This window comes from Rutilus rutilus (assembly GCF_951802725.1).
Source record: "Rutilus rutilus genome assembly, chromosome: 23".
NCBI classification, from domain to species: Eukaryota; Metazoa; Chordata; class Actinopteri; order Cypriniformes; family Leuciscidae; genus Rutilus; species Rutilus rutilus.
Window position 1 is genome coordinate 26,591,980 of NC_140233.1, and position 20,497 is coordinate 26,612,476.

General features: G+C 37.8%; 3 long non-coding RNA genes across 5 annotated transcripts in view; 2 read left to right on the forward strand and 1 right to left on the reverse strand.

Annotated features, from left to right (window-relative positions):
- The window catches only part of LOC311283109, a 96,866-nt gene that overhangs the window by 23,474 nt on the left and 52,895 nt on the right, over window positions 1–20,497 (forward strand). The gene's annotated exons all lie outside the window — the stretch shown is intronic.
- Window positions 1,635–3,478, reverse strand: LOC311282577. The gene is made up of 4 exons (XR_014625962.1): window positions 3,388–3,478; window positions 3,147–3,281; window positions 2,573–2,712; window positions 1,635–1,712 (listed from the first exon to the last, which is right to left on the reverse strand). It is a non-coding gene; the product is annotated as an uncharacterized lncRNA (long non-coding RNA).
- LOC311283424 lies at window positions 8,146–11,900 on the forward strand. 2 transcript variants are annotated; one of them, XR_014626061.1, is made up of 7 exons: window positions 8,146–8,234; window positions 8,615–8,650; window positions 8,828–8,892; window positions 9,164–9,219; window positions 9,564–9,644; window positions 10,072–10,182; window positions 10,731–11,900. It is a non-coding gene; the product is annotated as an uncharacterized lncRNA (long non-coding RNA). The 2 variants fall into 2 exon arrangements; XR_014626062.1 differs by having other exon boundaries at window positions 9,604–9,644.

Sequence of the window (20,497 nt, forward strand, 5' to 3'; positions counted from 1 at the left end):
TGCCTAAAATATAAATTATAAATAGTAATAGACACAAATATTTACAGTAGGCTACTGTATTATACAGACATTTGAAAATATTTGTAAATGCAAAAGGTTCATTAAGACAAGAAGGGGTATTGGACAACGTTTACGAATTTTTATATGCTTTGTCATTGCTGTGGTTTCCAGGAGATGAGTGCATGCAGAATATTTAACATTGCTTTTATTAAAACAGCAAAGTGACGTTCTTGCCAGTAGCGCATAACTTTTTTGTACAACTATTAAGATGATTGTACATGCAATGCGCATTTATATAAGTGCAACAGAGAATTTAGTGTGAGCATAATACACGTGACTCTGCCTGTAAAAACCCAGCAGTATTTTTTATATATATACACAAAATCATCCTAACATAATGCAATTAAATAATGCGACTTACCCAGATTCTTAATTCGTGAAGATATTTCTTGTGTGATTGTTCTTGTGCAGATATTTCTTGTGAGGTAATGTTGCAGCTCAACGCGTAGCATTTATATTTTGGGCGCATCTGATTTGCCATTACATTATTAATAAATATTTTAATTGAACTGTCTTAATGCATTAAGCATAAAGATTTTTCCACGTTAGTCTCAGAATGTCCGGGGTTGGTTTGAGGTCTTGCCGACAGTTTGTAAATCTTCTAAATATTGATATTCACAAATTCCATACAAAGGGTGATCAACAGTTATGACTTCTAAAATAAAATAAAAATGACCAGATAAGAGGTATCTGATTGACAGTTTGACAGATGTTGTTTTAAAAAAATAATTACAACATTATGGGGAAGTGGTATTAAATATTCGGTAACACATAGCCTAATACAATTATTTTAAGTATGCATTTTGTTCAGTTTTGCTTTTACAAAATGTTCCCTGTTTTTTATGGAATTAATTTAATCTGAGATGTGCGTTATATCGCTTTTTGATCATTATTTGTGTTGTCGAATTTTGACACAGTTTCATTACTTGTTCATAATAATTTGATTCATACACTGTAAAAAATGCTGGGTTAAAAATAACTCAACTTGGGTTGTTTTATAACTCAGCCGCTGGTTAACTATTGCACCAGCCCAGCAGTAGTTAATTTGACCCAGCAAGATGGGTCGGTCATATTTAACCCAGCAGATGAGTTAAATATTCTACCCAAATGCTGGGTCAAACTAATTACAATTATGGGTTGATTTAACTACATACTTTGGTTAAATAGTGTACCCAAATGTTGGGTCAATTTAATTACAATTATGGGTTGATTTAACTACATATTAGTTATATAGTGTACCCAAATGCTGGGTCAAATTAATTACAATTCTGGGTTGATTCAACTACATACTTGTTATAAAGTGTACCCAAATTCTGGGTAAAATTAACCCAAATGCCAGATTAATTCTAACACATTACAGTACAATTTATGAAAATAAATTGCAATAGACTACCCATAGCTATAAAACTGTTAAACTACAAACTTAGAACAGAATACATGCTAGATTTATGCATATATTATGCAATAAACACTTAAACAATACAAAAACAAAACAACAATGGAATCTCTGAATTCTTTTTTATTATAACATTAATTAATTGCAACAATATAGTGGAACTGGTGCAGTTCATATAAAAAATATAGTGGAACTGGTGCAGTGGAGATTTGCATGCCTTGGCCTCATGAAGGTACTCCACCATGTTTATTCCAGGCTAAAAAAGAAAGAATATAAGAGAGCGAGAGTTAGAGAGTGCAAGTGAGTAAGGACCAAATGTCTACCGACTACTATAGTATAATTAAAATATAGACATTGTGAGGACCATTTTCCTGGTCCTCACTAGAGAAATTGTTTTATGATAAAGTCTAGTTAACTTTACAATTTGGAAAAGATTCGGTGCATTTATAATTCAAAAAGTTGAACTGTAATAGTCTACATCTCATTGCACATAAAATATTTTTTGATTAAGTCTTAGAGCATATAGCTCACATTACAGAAAACAATTAAAAAAAAAACGATTCAGACCTCAATTGACCTAAAAAGCCATAAATTGATTAATGATATATCATTACAATAAACATGTTCAGAAAACGAATGTGGCCCACCTATCTGACTATCCTGTCTGGCCAATGGGCAGCGGGGTTAGGTGGTCAGATAGATGGGCCGCAAATGCTTTGTAGATTTAGAAGACTTCTTTAGAGTCAACCTCAGAGTCAGATCCAAATTGGTTAAAATACAACAGTGTCAACTTTCTGATAATTATGTTAATTTCTGCACTCAATACTTTGTTGGTGCCTGTTTTAGAACAAATTACTGCATCAGTGAGGTGTGGTACAGAGGTTACCAGCCTGTGGCACTGCTGAGGTGTTCTAGAAGCCCAGGATGCTTTCATAGTGACCAACTTAAGCTTATAGAACAGCCATTTTCCGAATACTGTCAGGCTATATTTGATGCCTGTCCCCAAAAGTATAGTAAAAAAATACCTGGATATGCATGTGTGCATCACAGTCTTGAGCTCAGATATGTTGATAAAATGAATAAAGTTTCCCCCTTTAGATGTACTTGAGGACTTACAGGCTTATGGTCGATGAAGGCCAAGCTGCATTCCTGAATGGTGTGGCAAACCACTTTCGCACCGCGGCCATGGCCAACTCTCCAAGTTGTAGGTGGAAGCAACGCTGGCAGCTGCCTCAGGGCGAGTTCCCCAACACCATCTGTAAGACATAGGTGTCAATACAATGTGGAATGGCATACCTGTGATTTCACAATCCCCGCAATATCGTCGCATAAATATCCTGCATATTCCATCGCATTTTTTAAGAAAACGTGCCACATAATCAAGGATTTTTGCCTGCAACAATCACAAAAAAACTCTGCGTTTTTCTGGAGGGACTGGTTAATGTTATTAGTTACACCGGTACCGCTGTGTTGACTCTGCTGTGAAAACTTGGCATTTTTTGTACCCAATTAGCATAAAGAGGCTGACGGATTTATTTAACTATTCCTATGATGATATCACTCACTATTCTCTATTCACTAAGTCACTATTCTGGCCAAAATTATGTGAAAAGTTTTTGGTCAAAAAACTTTAAAAATGTTGGAAAGAGGAATGCTAATATATTAATATATTATATTACGAATATATTACCTGGTGTTAATCCATCCAGGGGCAATGTCAGCTCTGTCTTGCCAGGTACAGGATCTTCTCAGCATAGATGGGTAGCCATGTTTCAAACAACTTTGATGCAGCATCCCAATGCAGGACAAGAAAGTTCTGTGCAATCTATAAAATGGAAAACACATTTTTAAAATTAATTCAATGTAGCACACTAATAAAACGTTTTAAACAATGCATCCTCATATTCAAAATCATATTTCCCTATACCTACCATGCCTTTGGTCATCAGGCGAGGGAACTCTTCGAGGATCTGATCGATGGTCCAATTGTAGTCCCTAATCCACTTGGCCCTGTAGACTGCCGTGTTCTGCATGTAACGTTAGGTCTCTATCTGGCTGAGGGGCTGAGAATTGTTTCTCAACCATTATTTAAGCTGTGACGCATGTTCGTCTGATATGGTACATTCTGTAAAAAACTGTAAAAAAGAACAAAGTTGTCAGTCACTGAAATATGATTGTTTTGCTTCATCAAATAATTATTCCGTTTAATAATTACCTGACATTAAATATGTATTGCCCAATAAAATATGCGCTAGTTGCACATTCTATTCTAAATAAAATCTAACAATAAAGATATTTAGTCAAAATTTTAAACAATACTAACTGGCCCTCATTTGTTTATTAAGAAATCAAACACAAGGTTTTGTTAACTTGTTAAAATAATTTGTTTATTTTCATCCTAAAAGTTGAAAATGACAGGGTGGACAACAAAGTGACAGGGTGGAACTTGGCGTGACAGGGTGGACAAATGCTTTAATGAGTGAAATAGAACGGGGGAACATTTTAAAAACAACAGGACCTTCAAGAAACCCTTAACCAATACAGAAGAAGGAGGGGCCTGGCTCAGGATGATTTTCAGGAGTTGCAAATGTCCACCCTGTCATGAACCATGTCCACCCTGTCATGAACCATGTCCACCCTGTCATGTGACAGGGTGGACATTTTTTGGCTAAAGTTAGTATTTAATGAGCACATGGTGTACAGCAGTTAGCAAAGTGATTCACTGTTGAAGCTGACTGTGCACTGTTTAAAATGTATATTTAGAATTTCTGAAAAGTTTTTATATTAATTCATATTTCACAATGACAGGGTGGACATGTTAAGCTTGACAACAGGCAACTACAAACACAATATGATGAAAATGAGGAAATATAAGTGTAGATACTTATTGTGTGTGTTGCAGATGTTTTAACCTCCACTGAAGAAAGACCAAATGGGGGAGGGGATGTCACTGAGTACATCAGTTGGTTTCTTAAATGGGCGTTTACCCCATAATGACAGGGTGGACAGCAATTTCAGGGACACATGCAAACTGCTTAATATTATTATGAAAATAAAATATAAATAATCAAAATGACTTGTTTTATTAAATAACTTGCTGAGGACAATAAGTACATTAAAAAAGTATTTTAATTTTACGTCATTTAACCACTTTTTACACTCACTGAAGTTAGCTGAGCAGCGTGTGGGACATGCCAAAATCACATACATCCAATCAAAGAAAATGGTATAAAATCAGAAAAACACATTTCAAGGGACATATAATTTTACTTTTATGTGTGTAAGTGTTTGGCCATTTATAATAAAACCTCAGAATTTCATTATTTTGCATTATGTTCATGATGACTGAGCGATTCTGATGAGGACACCAAAGGCACTTTATAGTGATATTGACCCTGGTATGAGAGCCCTTGCAAGAGCGCCATCAACTTATACAAAATATAGAGAAAACAGTCCTCCCTCTCTACAATTCATATGACAAATTGCATAAAGTTACATGTAAATTGTCTATGTTTTCACTGCACAATAATATTTGTGGCTGCTCACTGCATAGGGCACAGAAATATATTATATATTTCTTAATGTTACAGGCCCCGCGCAGAAGGCCAAGTAACGTTAGAGAGACAGTTCTGCAAAATAAGTGCATCCGATCTTTATATGTATAACTTAAACCAAACACAAATAAAAGTAAACTCATAATCAACACTATAACCTTGTAACTGGAGTCTTGAATCGAATTAAACGCATTTCACAATAACCTCATGTGTTACAGCGTTCACAAAATGGCGGACAGTCTGCATAGAGACCTATATTCAACATATTCACAACCCCGAACGTCATTAACGTTACCCGAAATATCTGCGGTATGAACATATACATTTACATTACAGTGCATATCATCAAGTTGTTGTAACAATAGTACCTGCAAAATAACAGGACAAATTGATGAAACAGGAGACACCGCGTCACGTCGCACCAAATCCTCAGAAGATGTGAGGGGGCGCAGGCGCGCACAGAGTCCTCCTTTCAGTTTTCAAAATTGTCCCGGTTTCTCACCACAAAATACTATATTCTTACACTAATCCCGTAATGATTTACTTTCAAGTCCCACATCTCCGCATAAATAAAAATAAACTTTTGCTTAATGTATAATACCTTACAAAAATGTAATTCAGACCAAATAAGCAGGCTATCCGTGCTGATAATGGCTAAATGGCTAACGTTAGCTACGTTGTTAGCCAAACCAACCAACTAGCCTCGACATCGACAATATATAGTAATTTAATAGGTAACGCAACACAGACAATGTGAATTAGACATGTAGTGTACACATACCTTTTATTATTTGTTTGCCTCGCTGGATGATCAGTCAGGTTCTCTGCTGTGACGAGCGCTCGGTGTGGGTGTGTGGACTCTGGTGACGATATGATGACGTTCGAAGCACAAACAACCCACGTGCTGGGTCAAACGATATAATGTTGGGTTGATGGATTTTGACTCAACATATGAGTTGCACAAAATAACCCAACTTCCATATAAATAACCCATAATGGGTAAAGAATTTCATAACCCAGCGGTTGGGTAGATTAAATAACCCAGCATTTAAAAAAAAATACCCAACTTCCATATAAATAACCCATAATGGGTAAAGAATTTCATAACCCAGCGGTTGGGTAGATTAAATAACCCAGCATTTTTAAAAAAATACCCAACTTCCATATAAATAACCCATAATGGGTAAAGAATTTCATAACCCAGCGGTTGGGTAGATTAAATAACCCAGCATTTTTTAGAGTGTAATTATGTCGTTTTTTTCTAAAAGTAAAAGTAAAAAAACTAAAAGTTTTTCTAAAAGCAATATTCTAAAGAGATACAAAGACAGTGTACGTGTACCCACCAGATTTCGCCATGAGTCATTTTGTACCCACCACTTTTAACTTCCGTTGACCGTTTTCAGTGGTTATGAGGAGCAATATGAGAGAATTTTTTTGTAATCATTGTCTGACACAACAAAAAAAATTATAATATTCATTTTATTTTAATTTTCGTGTTCGCATTTATGAGGGAAAAAACAACGTGTCAGTTTACGGTTATGGACGTGAGCGCTCTAAAAGCGGCACTAAAAGACTGCTTTAAAACTTTCACAGAGACCTTAAACAGAACAGCTGCCTTTCTTTAAATCGAATTTCGTTTTGTATTAATTATGTCTTAATTTTAATCAATGTTTCGTGAACCAATTGCCTGGATTTAAGAAGTAAATATAGCAGACAATCACGACATTGGAGGCGCCGGCGATATCTCATAAATGAACCGAAACTCAGCGTATAATGCACATTCACATTTACAGTGTATTTAGACACATTTAGACGCATTCATAATCATTACTTTTACCGGTTCTTTGTGGCAAGCTTTATGCGTGCGGTCGTGCGCTTGAGTGCGGCTATATTATAGTAAATGCTCATTACTTAAAACAAAGCATAAGCCTCTTCCTGGCATGCAATGGAATCTACAATGTCAGTTGGTTATATCAACATATGTCAAATTAAGTTACGCGATATCAACAAATTAAGCTATAAACATTAATTTGAAATAACTTAAAGCGTATGTATAGTATATTTGCTTAAATAGCATTTAAACAAAGGAACTGCAAGGGATTAAAACCCCGCCCACACGCTGGTGAAAACTGGAAAAAACGGTTTTCTTTTGATTCCCTGAGAGGAGATCGATTAGCATTGGGGGTTGAATCGGCAGACCTGGGGGGTGGGTGGTTGTAATTTCTTCCCAGCAAACACAGAACGTTCCCCTAACGTTCCCTTTTGGTTCCCATTTGGTTATTTTTTTGGGAACCAAACAAGAACGTTCTGGGAACGTTCCCTGTAGGTTATTTTTAGGATCTATGTTTATAACATTAAGGGAACGTTCCCAGAACGTTCCCTGTAGGTTATTTTTAGGTCTAAATTTATAACCTAAAGAGAACGTTCTGGGAACGTTCCCTGCAGGTTGTTATTTAATAACCTAAAGAGAACCTTCCCAGAACGTTCCCTGCAGGTTATTTTTTGGTTTAATTTTTATAACCTAAAGAGAACCTTCCCAGAACGTTCCCTGCAGGTTATTTTTAGGTTTAATTTTTATAACCTAAAGAGAACCTTCCCAGAACGTTTCCTGCAGGTTATTTTTAGGTTTTATTTTTATAACCTAAAGAGAACCTTCCCAGAACGTTCCCTGTGGGTTATTTTTAGGTTTATTTTTTATAACCTAAAGAGAACCTTCCCAGAACGTTCCCTGTAGGTTATTTTTAGGTTTAATTTTTATAACCTAAAGAGAACCTTCCCAGAACGTTCCCTGTAGGTTATCTTTAGGTTTAATTTTTATAACCTAAAGAGAACCTTCCCAGAACGTTTCCTTGCAGGTTTTAGGTTTTATTTTTATAACCTAAAGAGAACGTTCTGAGAACGTTCTCTGCAGGTTATTATTTTAATATCACTTACTATTAACAGGCAGATTCAACTGACAAGTCGTCAGTACGGTCCCCTAAGGTTATAAGACAACCAACAACGTTCAGATCTATTCGCAATAACTTTTTATTAATGACATTTTAAATTATGTTATATATTTTAATTCTATATGTTAAATGCTGCATGACTTTGAAGTGTTTTAATGCGCATGCCTGTGATCAAACACTGGAGCACGTGCGCTGCGCGAGAGCAGATGGAAACGTCATCGACAACTGACAAACAACAAAACTCCCGTCTCTCGCTGTTGGTTTCACTGCTTTCAGGTAAGTTTAGACAACAAAATCTCACAAATAATACACACAAACGCCCCTGACACATTTCTTACGTGTAATTGACACGCTTCTGTTAAATATTTATTTAAAAAAAATGGTTTTATGTCTTTGAAAAAGTCCGTTAGCATCTATGCTAGCTAACCGTTTTCAAAAGACAACGTTAGGCCTAAGTTACGTTAAGTTGAGGTCTTATTTATGAAAGTTTGGGTTTTTAAACACATATTTAGTGTAGATAACAGTTTTTGATAGTTTTGCTGGTAATTTGTCAATGGGAAGTAAGCTAATTTATTTAGGCTAACCTAAAATAATGCACTGTATTGTTAACTTAATCAGTGACGTCACTTACCAATATTGCTAAAATGTGATTTCAGAATAGCGAGAGAAAAAATAAAACTCTACAACAAGGGGTGAGTTATTGTTTAATCATGATGATAATTCCATATGCATTTATTTCACAATATATTATCTTAAGATTTGTATTTATCTTTTATGCATTTCACCTCTGTTCTAGCTTGGTTCCTTGTAATAAACCTATCACATGTAATATTTTTGGCTCTGTGACAAACAGCATGTTATGTTCCTAGATCATCATGCTGTGATGGCCTGCTGCACTCCCTGTCCAAGAAAATCTCTATGAACCATATGACTAGTAAGCAAAACCACCTCAAACATGCAGTGCACTGCTGTTCAAAGGTTTGGGGTCTGTAAGATTTATGCTTTTGAAATAAGTCTCACATTTTAAAATCATTAACCCCAAGTTTTTTCAGTGAGATTGTCCTTGAGAAGCCTGTAAGCTAAATAATCAGCTAAATAATAGGCGACTAATACAATATTATAATGGTCATAGTTATAATAATTCATTTAACTATTATGATAACATGATATCCTGATGATTACTATATTTTATTTTATTTCTTTAGGTCTGTTTTGAATTATGTTGGCCAATGAGACTGACACCATACTGTCCAACTCAAAGGTATTTATGTATTTTTTTTTATTGATCAATACTGAAATTCTTTGTACTTTTAAATGCGGTTCAGGGGGTCGACAACTTTAGGCAGTTATTTTTCACAGATTTATTTATTTAATGTTTATTTGACAGGGACAAATGCATAGAACATTGCTTTATAAAAAATACAAAGTAGATGCCATGCATACAGGTTTATAGCCATGACTAATTTGCAACCCCTTGATATCTTGGGCAGCTGTGGCTCATACTCTTAGCCTTTAAAAATGTTTGAATTGATATCCCCAATGCAATATCAGGGGGTAAATATATCAGTAGAGTTCTTAAAGTTATGGCTTTGCTCTTGTTACCAGATGAGATAAAATCCCTATTGTTTGGCCCTGTATTCTTCAGGACAAGACCTTGATGCCATCCACAGTCAGTAGATGAAGAAGGTGAGTTTAGCCGAATTAAGTTCTCTTTCACTTTTTTTTTACAGACACGTGCACGCAAAATGAAGTCAAAATGGCGAGTTTCCTCTTGTCTTGTGTTTTAAACAGAAAGAAAACGGATGCATGTCATTTATATAAGTTCTGCGCATTCGTCTTAAAGGGACAGCAGCCTAATGTACCCGCAGCTGTTTGTGTCGCCAATGGTGATCAAACATCAAAAGAGAAAATGACTTGTAGCTTTAGCAAAGATACATTAATTTTATAGTTATTTTATTTTTACACTGAAGACTTATTTTACATTTTGATAAATCAATTTCTGTACCTGATAAGTTAGATTTAACTGAAAAACATAATGCACTGCTTATTTCAACTGTGTTTTTCTTCTATTGTATTTATCTATGCTTGTTATCTATTGTAATTTTCTATGCAGGTTCACTCCTCTACAAAATCCCCCCAATAGGGGTTATGCGGAGCGCCCAGCGGTTGAACCGGAAAGAGGTCTAAGCATTTCCGCTTTTCACTTCCGTACACATCTGCAGCGGTAGGTGATCTCTGAGTTTACTGTTAATTTTTGCTTATTACACTAAAATTCTTACTTCTGTTTTAATTAAAATGTCACAAAGGCTAAAATATCAGAAAAGGGAACATCCGAACAGCAGTTTTTGTTGTGTGCCGGTCTGCTCTATGTTGGGGAAAATGAGTAGTACAAATAGGTTCTGTACTCATAAAGTGACGTCAACATCAGCAGTAGCATTCGCCGTCAGGCAAGTGTTATTTAAATAAACTCCTGATGTACTTACAAACTTTCCAATGCCTCGTTTAATGAGTACAGAACCTATTTGTACTACTGTAGTAGTTTGGTACCATTCTGGGCATTATTAGTGGGGTAATTTACCAGATACAAACCTGGAGCCGTTAGCGCATGCACTAAACCATACGGCTGATATCTCTAAATAAACTCTAAATTTTTCAATATCGTGCAGCACTAATATTGAGCATATCTTAAAGTGAACCTGGAATGATAATTTGTGATACCAGATGAGATGTATGTATGATAGATTTTGAACTGTACTATTTTTTTTATTTCAGGTTCCAGCGGAAGGCATCAAGGCATCAGACGTTGGCCTGGACAGATGTACCTGTAAACTACACCGACCTTTGCTTTTGCATGGATGGCTGATTATTACCATGTTCTGTGAGGGTTTCATTATAGCAAAACTGAGCACCTGTGACAGTGGAATTTGTAGGTGTAAAGTCACAGAGATTAAAAAAAAAAAATTGATAGCAGTTTCAAACTTTTTTTCACTTTCTTTCTCATAAACAACACAGCAGTTACAGGTTTTCAAATTCTTCATTGGAGGTGAGACTTATACATAAAAGGTAAAGCGAATTCGCAGGTCAGAGTTCACTAGACTTAAATATTATTTTCTCTGTTTTTTATTTGACTTCAGAGAGAGAGGCTTAATGGGTATCCTTACCCCTATATAAAACATTCCTTTTTTGATTTGTAGTCTGAAATAATAAATAGTGCAATATAAATAAATGCAATGTAGTGTTTTGAAATATATAAATTTTTCTATACACATTGATGCTGAAATATCTGAATAAATACATGATACCAGCAGCGCTCGTGCTCTCATATCTCCTACAGCTTGTGACACACAATCCCACCTCACTCTTTTCATTTGCTCCGGATGAATATTAATGCCATTACAGGGCTTGAATTTTGGCATGGGATTGTGTGTCCATGTAACACGTTGTCTTTTTATTTTCTTGTTAAATTTGCAGATGGTGTTGGGAGTTTAAATGTTTTGAGCGGTGTGAAGATTGGCACATTCATGTATATTGTATATAAATAAATACTTTTTCAACTTTTTAGCCAAAGTTATAGGCTACAGTTTGCAAAAGATAGTTTTAATTAAAATGTTTGTGCAGTTTTATTTATTGAAATATTTTCATGTTTGAAATATTAAATGTAAATTACTGTTCCTGAATACATTTTGCTAACGCTGTTTTTAATGACTTATTTTAGGTTGATAATTAAACAATGAATCAACAAAAACATGGATTGTGTGCTGATTTATTTATTTAATACAAACTGATTGATTTACTTATTAATGATAGTTTCTGTAAATTCAATTTATTGTAATAATATATTCATAGGATTCTTAAGTGTTTGAACAATAAACAATGTAGAATATGTTTGTAGACCTATAATTTGTGTACAGGCATATCAGGATGTGTAGACGTTAGGAGAACGTTCCGAGAACCTTCCGGGAACGTTCTGGGAACCTTTCGGCAACGTTCCGGGAACGTTCCCCTAACCTTCCGGGAACGTTACGAGAACCTTGCGGGAACGTTCTGGGAACCTTTCGGCAACGTTCCGGGAACGTTCCCCTAACCTATAGGGAACGTTCTATTAACGTAAAGAAAACTTTCCTGGCTAACCAATAGGGAACGTTCTTGGGAACGTTCTGGGAACCAAAAACTAACGTTCCCAGAACGTTCCCAGAACGTTAAATTGTTAGCTGGGTTGACTCTGTGCAATTGGTAGCAGCTAAAACAAGCAGCTAAAACAAAGACTGTGCAATTAATTACATTTTGGAAATAACTTTCTTCATGTCGTTTTATTTATACACTGTAAAACATTTTTTTTTTTTTTTTTTTAATTTGTAAATATTAAATATGTTTTACAAACAATTGGTTTACAAACTCTTGGAGGTTTGTGGTTACCATCATTCAGAAGAGTGGTGCTTGTGTTTAGACTTGTGTTTTACGTGATTAAATCAGGAAGATTATATTGGTTTCTGTCCACACGGAGACGCATTTAAGACGATTTAATCAGGAAATGGAGGCACCGGCGCGATATAACTTGCATTGCTCGTGAACTGAGCTCGTCTCATAAATGAACCGAAACTCAGAAATGTATCTAGAAAGCTTGAAATGTCCACTTTTAAACAAAACAATTCAAAACGAAAAGAAACAGACAACTCTCTTTTGTAAGTGTGCATTTCTCTCTATAGGCACGTTCACAATATCTGCGAAGATGACGAGTCAGCATTGTCAACATCTTTGACTGACACATAAAACACTAGTTGATTATTAAACAATTAAAATGTCTCCTTGCTATATTTGACACATGATTACTTTTGCCAGTTCTTTGTGGCAAGCTTTATGCATCCGTTAACTATCGAATATCGTGACTCATATTTTGTACCAGACCATTTATGGTTGTTCATATTGTTCAACAAAGTTCTTGATAAAAAAAGAAAAGAAAAAAAAAAGAAGCTACTGTGCCTAATATTATTGTTGTATAGCGCGCAAGGTTTATGCGCATGCTTTAAGTCTTCTCCGTTTTTAGTGTATGTCTGTGGGCGTGGCAGAATTACAGTGCCTGGTCTGGTATGTATACTAGGCTACATCGTTTTGAGTCGGTTTCAGTGGTTTAGTGTGTACGCAGATATTTCTTGAGACGACGCCATGTTTTTATGTTTTTATGCACTTTTACTCTTTTAGTTTTGTTGCAATTTCACCAAAAGCTTATAATTAGGAAATACACACAACACGCTAAACTTATATTCTCTATATGTTAAAAATGTTGTAAAAAATACGAATTATTCTTATATAATAAGAATAACAATATGATACATTTATATTGCACTCGAAATGATTTAGATATGGAAAGAGGAATTCTTCTCAACTACCACCAATAAAGTTTTAAAATTCTTCTTTAGAAAATATTATATTTTGATGATTCTGCAAGTTCAGCAGACAGTGAGGTTCGGGTTTGTTTCGATCAGAGCTCGTGAGTGGAGAGCGCATTTCTGAATATTCCGCTCCGCTCGTTCATTCCGCTCAGGGTCCTCGGCCTCGCTCAACACAGATGTCCTGTTGCCTGGTTCGAAAATATGTGGAATACGGGCTGCTTTCGACTTAAAGTTTTTTTTGTAGTCGACTAGTATACTAGGCTAGTTGTTCATTTAAGTAATTCGTGGACAAATCGCCCCTTTATATTAATTTAATTAGCCTACTTATGGATCATGAGCGTTTACGTAATATAGCCGCACTCAAGCGCACGACCGCACGCATAAAGCTTGCCACAAAGAACCGGTAAAAGTAATGATTATGAATGCGTCTAAATGTGTCTAAATACACTGTAAATGTGAATGTGCATTACACGCTGAGTTTCGGTTCATTTATGAGATATCGCCGGCGCCTCCAATGTCGTGATTGTCTGCTATATTTACTTCTTAAATCCAGGCAATTGGTTCACGAAACATTGATTAAAATTAAGATATAATTAATACAAAACGAAATTCAATTTAAAGAAAGGCAGCTGTTCTGTTTGAGGTCTCTGTGAAAGTTTTAAAGCAGACTTTTATTGCCGCTTTTAGAGCGCTCACGTAAACTGACACGTTGTTTTTTCCCTCATAAATGTGAACACGAAAATTAAAATAAAATGAATATTATTTTTTTTTTTTGTTGTGTCAGACAATGATTACAAATTTTTTCTCTCATATTGCTCCTCATAACTACTGAAAACGGTCAACGGAAGTTAAAAGTGGTGGGTACAAAATGACTCATGACGAAATCTGGTGGGTACACGTACAATGTCTTTGTATCTCTTTAGAATATTGCTTTTAGAAAAAACTTTGTTTTTTTTACTTTTAGAAAAAATGACATAATTATGAATCAAATTATTATGAACAAATAATGAAACTGTGTCAAAATTCGACAACACAAAGAATGATCAAAAAGCGATATAACGCACATCTCAGGTTAAATTAATTAAGCTCCTCATAACCACTGAAAACGGTAAAAAAAAATCGAACCAAAAGTCAAATTAATATGGACTGAAGTTAAAAGTGGTGGGTACAAAATGACTCATGACGAAATCTGGTGGGTGCGTACCCACCGTCCCCACCGAAATCGATGCCTATAATGATAGTATAAAAAGTACTGTGTGTAATGCAGAAAAGCGCATTACAACCATGTTAAAACTATTTAAAACGTTAAGATGCAAAAATGAACTAAATGTAAAATTAGATAATGATATTGCGCAAATGATCTCGGTCTCTTTAAAGGTCTTCGCAAATTATTGTGTTATAAGACTCAGTTATCATAGCCTACATCACGTCTCTTCTACTGTAAGTACACAGGGAAAAAAAATAAGACAAATGATGCGCGTTTGAGTCGGATTTTTATGAAGAATATGTGACTGTTTATGTAACTGGCAAAAGAAAACATTGTATTCGTCATACTTCGTCAACTCAGTATGGCCACATGAAACACGACTGCCATCTACAGGTTTTAGTATTTCCTGCGTCCAACACCTAATCCCCCTTCTGCACGATCCCGCAGAATTTCGGAAGTGCTCGTGGCATTCTTTTCTCTGAGACGCGCATTTTTAAAGGCCACATCTGTACATGTACTTACAATGTACTAGGAAAAGTACTGGGCACAACCTAACGCGGGGTTAAATGTAACACAGACCTTTTACTCAGTTAGTCAGGGTCAGGTTGTGTTTCCACTTATTTTCTCTCGCTGCCAGAAGATGGTCTCTTTACATTACATTTGAATGAGCTCTAATAAGCTCGACTGGAATCGCTCTCTTTTAATACAGATTTCACAAGCTGAGAATATTTGTTTTTTATATAAATTACTTCATTTAAAAGATGCAATCTCAAGCTATATGCCTGTGGGTATGTTTGCCTGTTTGACTGAATTTTCGCAGAGTTATAGATCATTTTCGAACGCGTTTCAAATTGGAGTTTACTGACAGAGAGAGTGCAGAAATCGCATCATTTTAATTTTTCTTTATTTGGCAAAAAGCAAAACACTTTATTTTTATTGTGAGTATACAGAAAAAAAAGAAACTGAACAGGATCGATTGATGTATAACACGAAATGAAAGATCAAAATTAACAGAGCATTTACTGTTTAGACAGAATGTAGACAGAACTCAGTGTTTCAGGACCTCAGACCAGCTCTTTGTCTGTTTTGGTGGGAAGCTGAAGGGAAAGGCTCTCTCCAAGCAAAGGTTGTCCCACTGGATAGTGGACGCCATTGCTTTGGCTTCCCAGCAGCAAGGTCGACTGTGCCCCCTTGGTGTGAGAGCCCACTCCACTCGGAGTGTGGCCTCCTCTTGGGCTCTAGCGCATGGCGCCTCGCTAACAGACATCTGCAGAGCTGCAGGCTGGGCAACACCTAACACATTCGCGAGATTCTATAATCTCAGAGTGGAGCCAGTTTCTTCTCATGTACTCGCTTCAACTATCCGGTACTAGATTTCCTCCAGCACTGTTGACGTCAACGCCAGAGTTATGCCACCGGCAGCTTTCACGCTTGGCTAGATGCCTCCATGTGCATGGTTCCCCCTCCGGGCGACCCCCACATGTGTATTCCACTGTAAGCCTCTCTGAGCATGTGTCTTTCCCTCGGCAAGCCACCTTGCCACCTGGGGTTGAAATATTCCACCTGCGGCTGGACACCCCAGTGATACTCCATATGCAGCCCCTCCGGGTCATATGTGCATTCCAAGTCCCCCCCCTTCGGGCTGGGCATGATTGCATATTTCCACTGAGATATGCTTCCCAGTGTACCTTGGTTTTCCTGTGTTAAGTAGGAGTCCTTCGTCCATGCCAGTCTCACGACAGGGAGCTCAGACTTAAGCAAGGCACTGGAAGACAGTCGAGAGGTGGCGTGATTACACTGGGAACCCCATTCGTCGTCATCCGACGTAACTCGGAGTGACTACGAAAGGGAACGTCTCGGTTACGTATGTAACCCTTGTTCCCTGAGTATGGAACGGAGACGTTACGTCTCCCTGCCACTTCCGCTGGAACGCTGGAACGCCTGAGTTCAGTCTCAGCTCCTCAGCGAAGACATATCTGAGTGTTGCCAGCGTACTTCCTTATATACCCCCGGCGTGGGGCGGAGATACGCTATGCAAATTCAAATTCATCTGTAACGATCGTTATTTTTAATAGAAATAATCACTCACACAACATTCATTCTCGTCTTCTCCGGTTTATTTGTGTTCAAATACATAACGTTATAATATACAGCATACGACAGGACTATTAGTCCAATAGTGCGGATATTTGGAGAAATAAATATTAATTATCACATGTTAGTAAATTATTTCGCCATACAGAAGTAGCGTAAATGACTGGGTTAATGCGAATTAGCTCAAGGATATAGGGAATTTTGGAAATATTAATAATCATAACTCATGGTCATAATAATTCAGAAATCGCATGTACATTTACTTTATCAATTATCGAAATCACCTTGTTCTGTAACTGGTCTGGTCATCAATCATTCGTCCAGCGAATAAATGTATGATTATCACAGTTAAGAAGTGGTATCCCTATTTACAAACTCTAAGAAAGTTTATCTTCTGGACACGAACATCAAACTTTCTGAGTTTATGAATTAAAAGTCTATAATATCGAGCTGGTAGCTTAGATCTTTGATTTCATTGACTTATAAGGTGGGTTTTCAAACACAGAGACAATTAAAACTATAAATGGGTTTATTAATAAAATGACACACACTAGAGATTATATAAGCTACAAATATAAACGTACGTAAAATGCAAACAATAAAACAAACAAACATTTAACCAAACAAGAACATGACGATCGGAATGAATGACATGAAAAGAAAGAAAGAAATAAAGAGATAAGAGATAGAGGGTAACTTAATTCACAGACCTACGAGCTAGACAGCAGGAATCAGCTGTTAGAGAGAGAGAGATACTTGCGAGATGTTGTACTCTTTCAGTGCGATGCTGGAAAAGGGACGCGCGCGTGCCCGGCTGGTTTGCGTCTAGCTTCGTCTTCTGGGTCGTTTCGCAAGACGATGTAAAGGCTCACTTGAATTTAACGTTACCGAGAAAGTTCAGATCATTTCCCTTGTGGAGGGGAAAGGCCAGTAGGAACTTAGTTGCAAAGAACGGCAGCTACGACTCGAACATGTGTTGGTCCGAGGAGAAGGCAAAAGCCTTTCCAGAGGTTCCTGGAGAAGCGTTGCCGGGGAGAAGAGGTCAGAGCGAGAGCGAGGTGAGAGAGAGAGGAAACAGGGTCTCTTGCTTCTTAAAGACATCTGTTTACGCCCTGTTTTTGTAACAACAGCAAATCAGATCTTCTGATCTGAAGCGGCAAGAAAGTCTCTTTGTTTGTGAAAGAAACGCCTACTTTGACTTTGTCATGTGAGAGAAAGAATTCGTATTTCCTCTTTCAGAAAAGATAATACCCGTAAGAATACATTTCATTGTAATCTCATACATATATGTAATTCCGTGAGATCACTACGATTAGAATGATACCAGACATGGTGTACAGAATATGGGAATACAGATATGCATTTCTAATGTAGGATTCTGAGCATTTTATGATAGAACATAGAAAATCTCAATCTGCCATGGAAATTATACACACATAAAAATACATATCAAAAACATGGTTCTTGGATCGCCTGTGTGGAAGTGTATGGAATGTGGGCTTGCAGAGGAACTAGATGAGCTGCAGCTTTGGAGTCATAAACGTTTATGACCAGGTCGAGGTTGTGTTACAAGACACTATTGAGGAACCTTTAGAATTCAAAATTATACTCTAGCAAACCACACCTCTATTATAAGGCAAACTAACCACACATGCATAATGGAATTGCACATTTACATTTAAATTTAGTCATTTAGCAGACGCTTTTATCCAAAGCGACTTACAAATTAGGACTAAATTAAGCGAGTCATCATGAAGAGGCAAAAACAACAACAACGCAAGAAGGGCTCAAAATACGAAGTTCAGGCATTATTTAGAGTAGCATAAGCCTGATAAGTGAGGTTTCAAAGGTAAAGGATTTTTTTTTTTTTTATGAGGTTAAGTGCTCATGGAATAGATAGGTTTTCAGCTGTCTTTTGAATGTTGTCAGGGACTCTGCATTCCTGATGAGGGTGGGGAGGGCGTTCCACCAGCATGGAACTGTGAATGAGAATGTTCTGGAGAGTGATTTTGTGGCTTTCTGTGATGGAACCACGAGACGTCGCTCGTTGACCGATCGTAGGCGTCTGGTAGGGATGTAGACTCGTAGGAGTGAGTGAAAATAGGAGGGAGCTGAGCCTGTGATAGATCTGTAGGCAAGCGTCAATACCTTGAACTTGATGCGAGCAGCGAGAGGTAGCCAGTGCAAAGAGATGAACAGAGGAGTGACGTGTGCCCTCTTGGGCTCGTTGAAGACAAGACGAGCTGCAGCATTCTGGATCATCTGTAGGGGTTTGGTTGCACATGCTGGAAGTCCGGCTAGAAGAGCATTACAGTAGTCAAGTCTAGAAATGACCAGGGCCTAGACGAGAAGTTGTGTTGCATGCTCAGTTAGGAAAGACCTGATCTTCCTGATGTTGTGCAGTGCAAACCTGCATGATCGAGCTGTCTTTGAAATGTGATCTGTGAAGGTCAGCTGGTCATCAAACGTTACTCCAAGATTTCTGACCGACCTTGATGGGGTGATTGATTATGAAGCTAGCTGGATGGTGAAGTCGTGCTGTAGAGACGGATTGGCAGGGAGGACGAGAAGCTCAGTCTTTGGCAGGTTGAGCAGCAGGTGATGTTCCTTCATCCATGTGGAGATGTCCGCCAGACAGCTTGAGACCCGTGCATCTACTGTGGGATCATCTGGTTGAAACGAGAGGAAGAGCTGTGTGTCATCAGCATAGCAGTGGTAGGAGAAGCCATGTGCCTGTATGATGTGTCCCAGTGATGTGGTGTAGATGGAGAAGAGGAGGGGACCAAGAACTGAACCCTGGGGAACCCCTGTGGTCAGCTGATGTGCTCTGGATACCTTGCCTCTCCATGCGACCTTGAAGGACCTACCTGTGAGATAGGACTCAAACCAGTGGAGTGAAGTTCCTGTGATGCCCAGTGATGAGAGGCTGGACATAAGGATCTGATGAATCACAGTGTCGAAGGCAGCAGACAGATCCAGGAGAATGAGGACTGAAGATTTGGAAGCAGCTTTTGCGATCCGTAGGGCTTCTGTGACTGACAGTAATGCAGTCTCAGTTGAATGCCCTTTCTTGAAGCCGGATTGGTTGACATCCAGCTGGTTATTTAGAGACAAAAAGGATGTTACTTGGTTGAAAACAGCTCTTTCAAGTGTCTTCGCAATGAATGGTAGGAGATAAATAGGTCTGTAATTCTCTACAAATTATGTGTTTAGCGTTGGTTTTTTAAACATGGGAGTAACCCGAGCCTGCTTGAATGCCGTGGGGAAAGTGCCAGTATGGAGGGATGAGTTGATGATGTGTGTGAGTGAAGGTAGAAGTGTGGGAGAGATGGCTTGTAGAAGGTGTGAGGGGATGGGGTCTAGAGGGCAGGTGGTAGGGTGACTGGAGAGGAGAAGTGTAGATACTTCTTCCTCGGTTAGCGAAGAAAAGGAGGACAGAGGGATATTGGCTGTGGAAGGGGTCGGTCTGGGTTCCTGAGTGTGTGGTGCTGAGAACTGGCTGCTGATAGCTGTTGTTTTGTTGGTGAAGAAGTTTGCAAAATCGTCAGCAGTTAAGGAGGAGGCGGGTGGTGGTGGAGGTGGACAGAGGAGAGAGTTGAATGTCTTGAAGAGTGAACGTGTATTGGAGGTGGAAGTATGAAGATTTTGCAGCATGAACATCAACAGAAAAGGAAGAGAGGAGAGATTGATACATACTCAGGTCAGATGTGTCTTTTGATTTGTGCCATTTCCTCTCCGCTGCCCTGAGTTCGGTCCGGTGTTCACGAAGAACCTCAGATAACCAGGGGTTTGAGGGAGTAGCGCGTGCTGGCCTGGAGGAGAGAGGGCAGATGTTGTCTAGAGAAGAG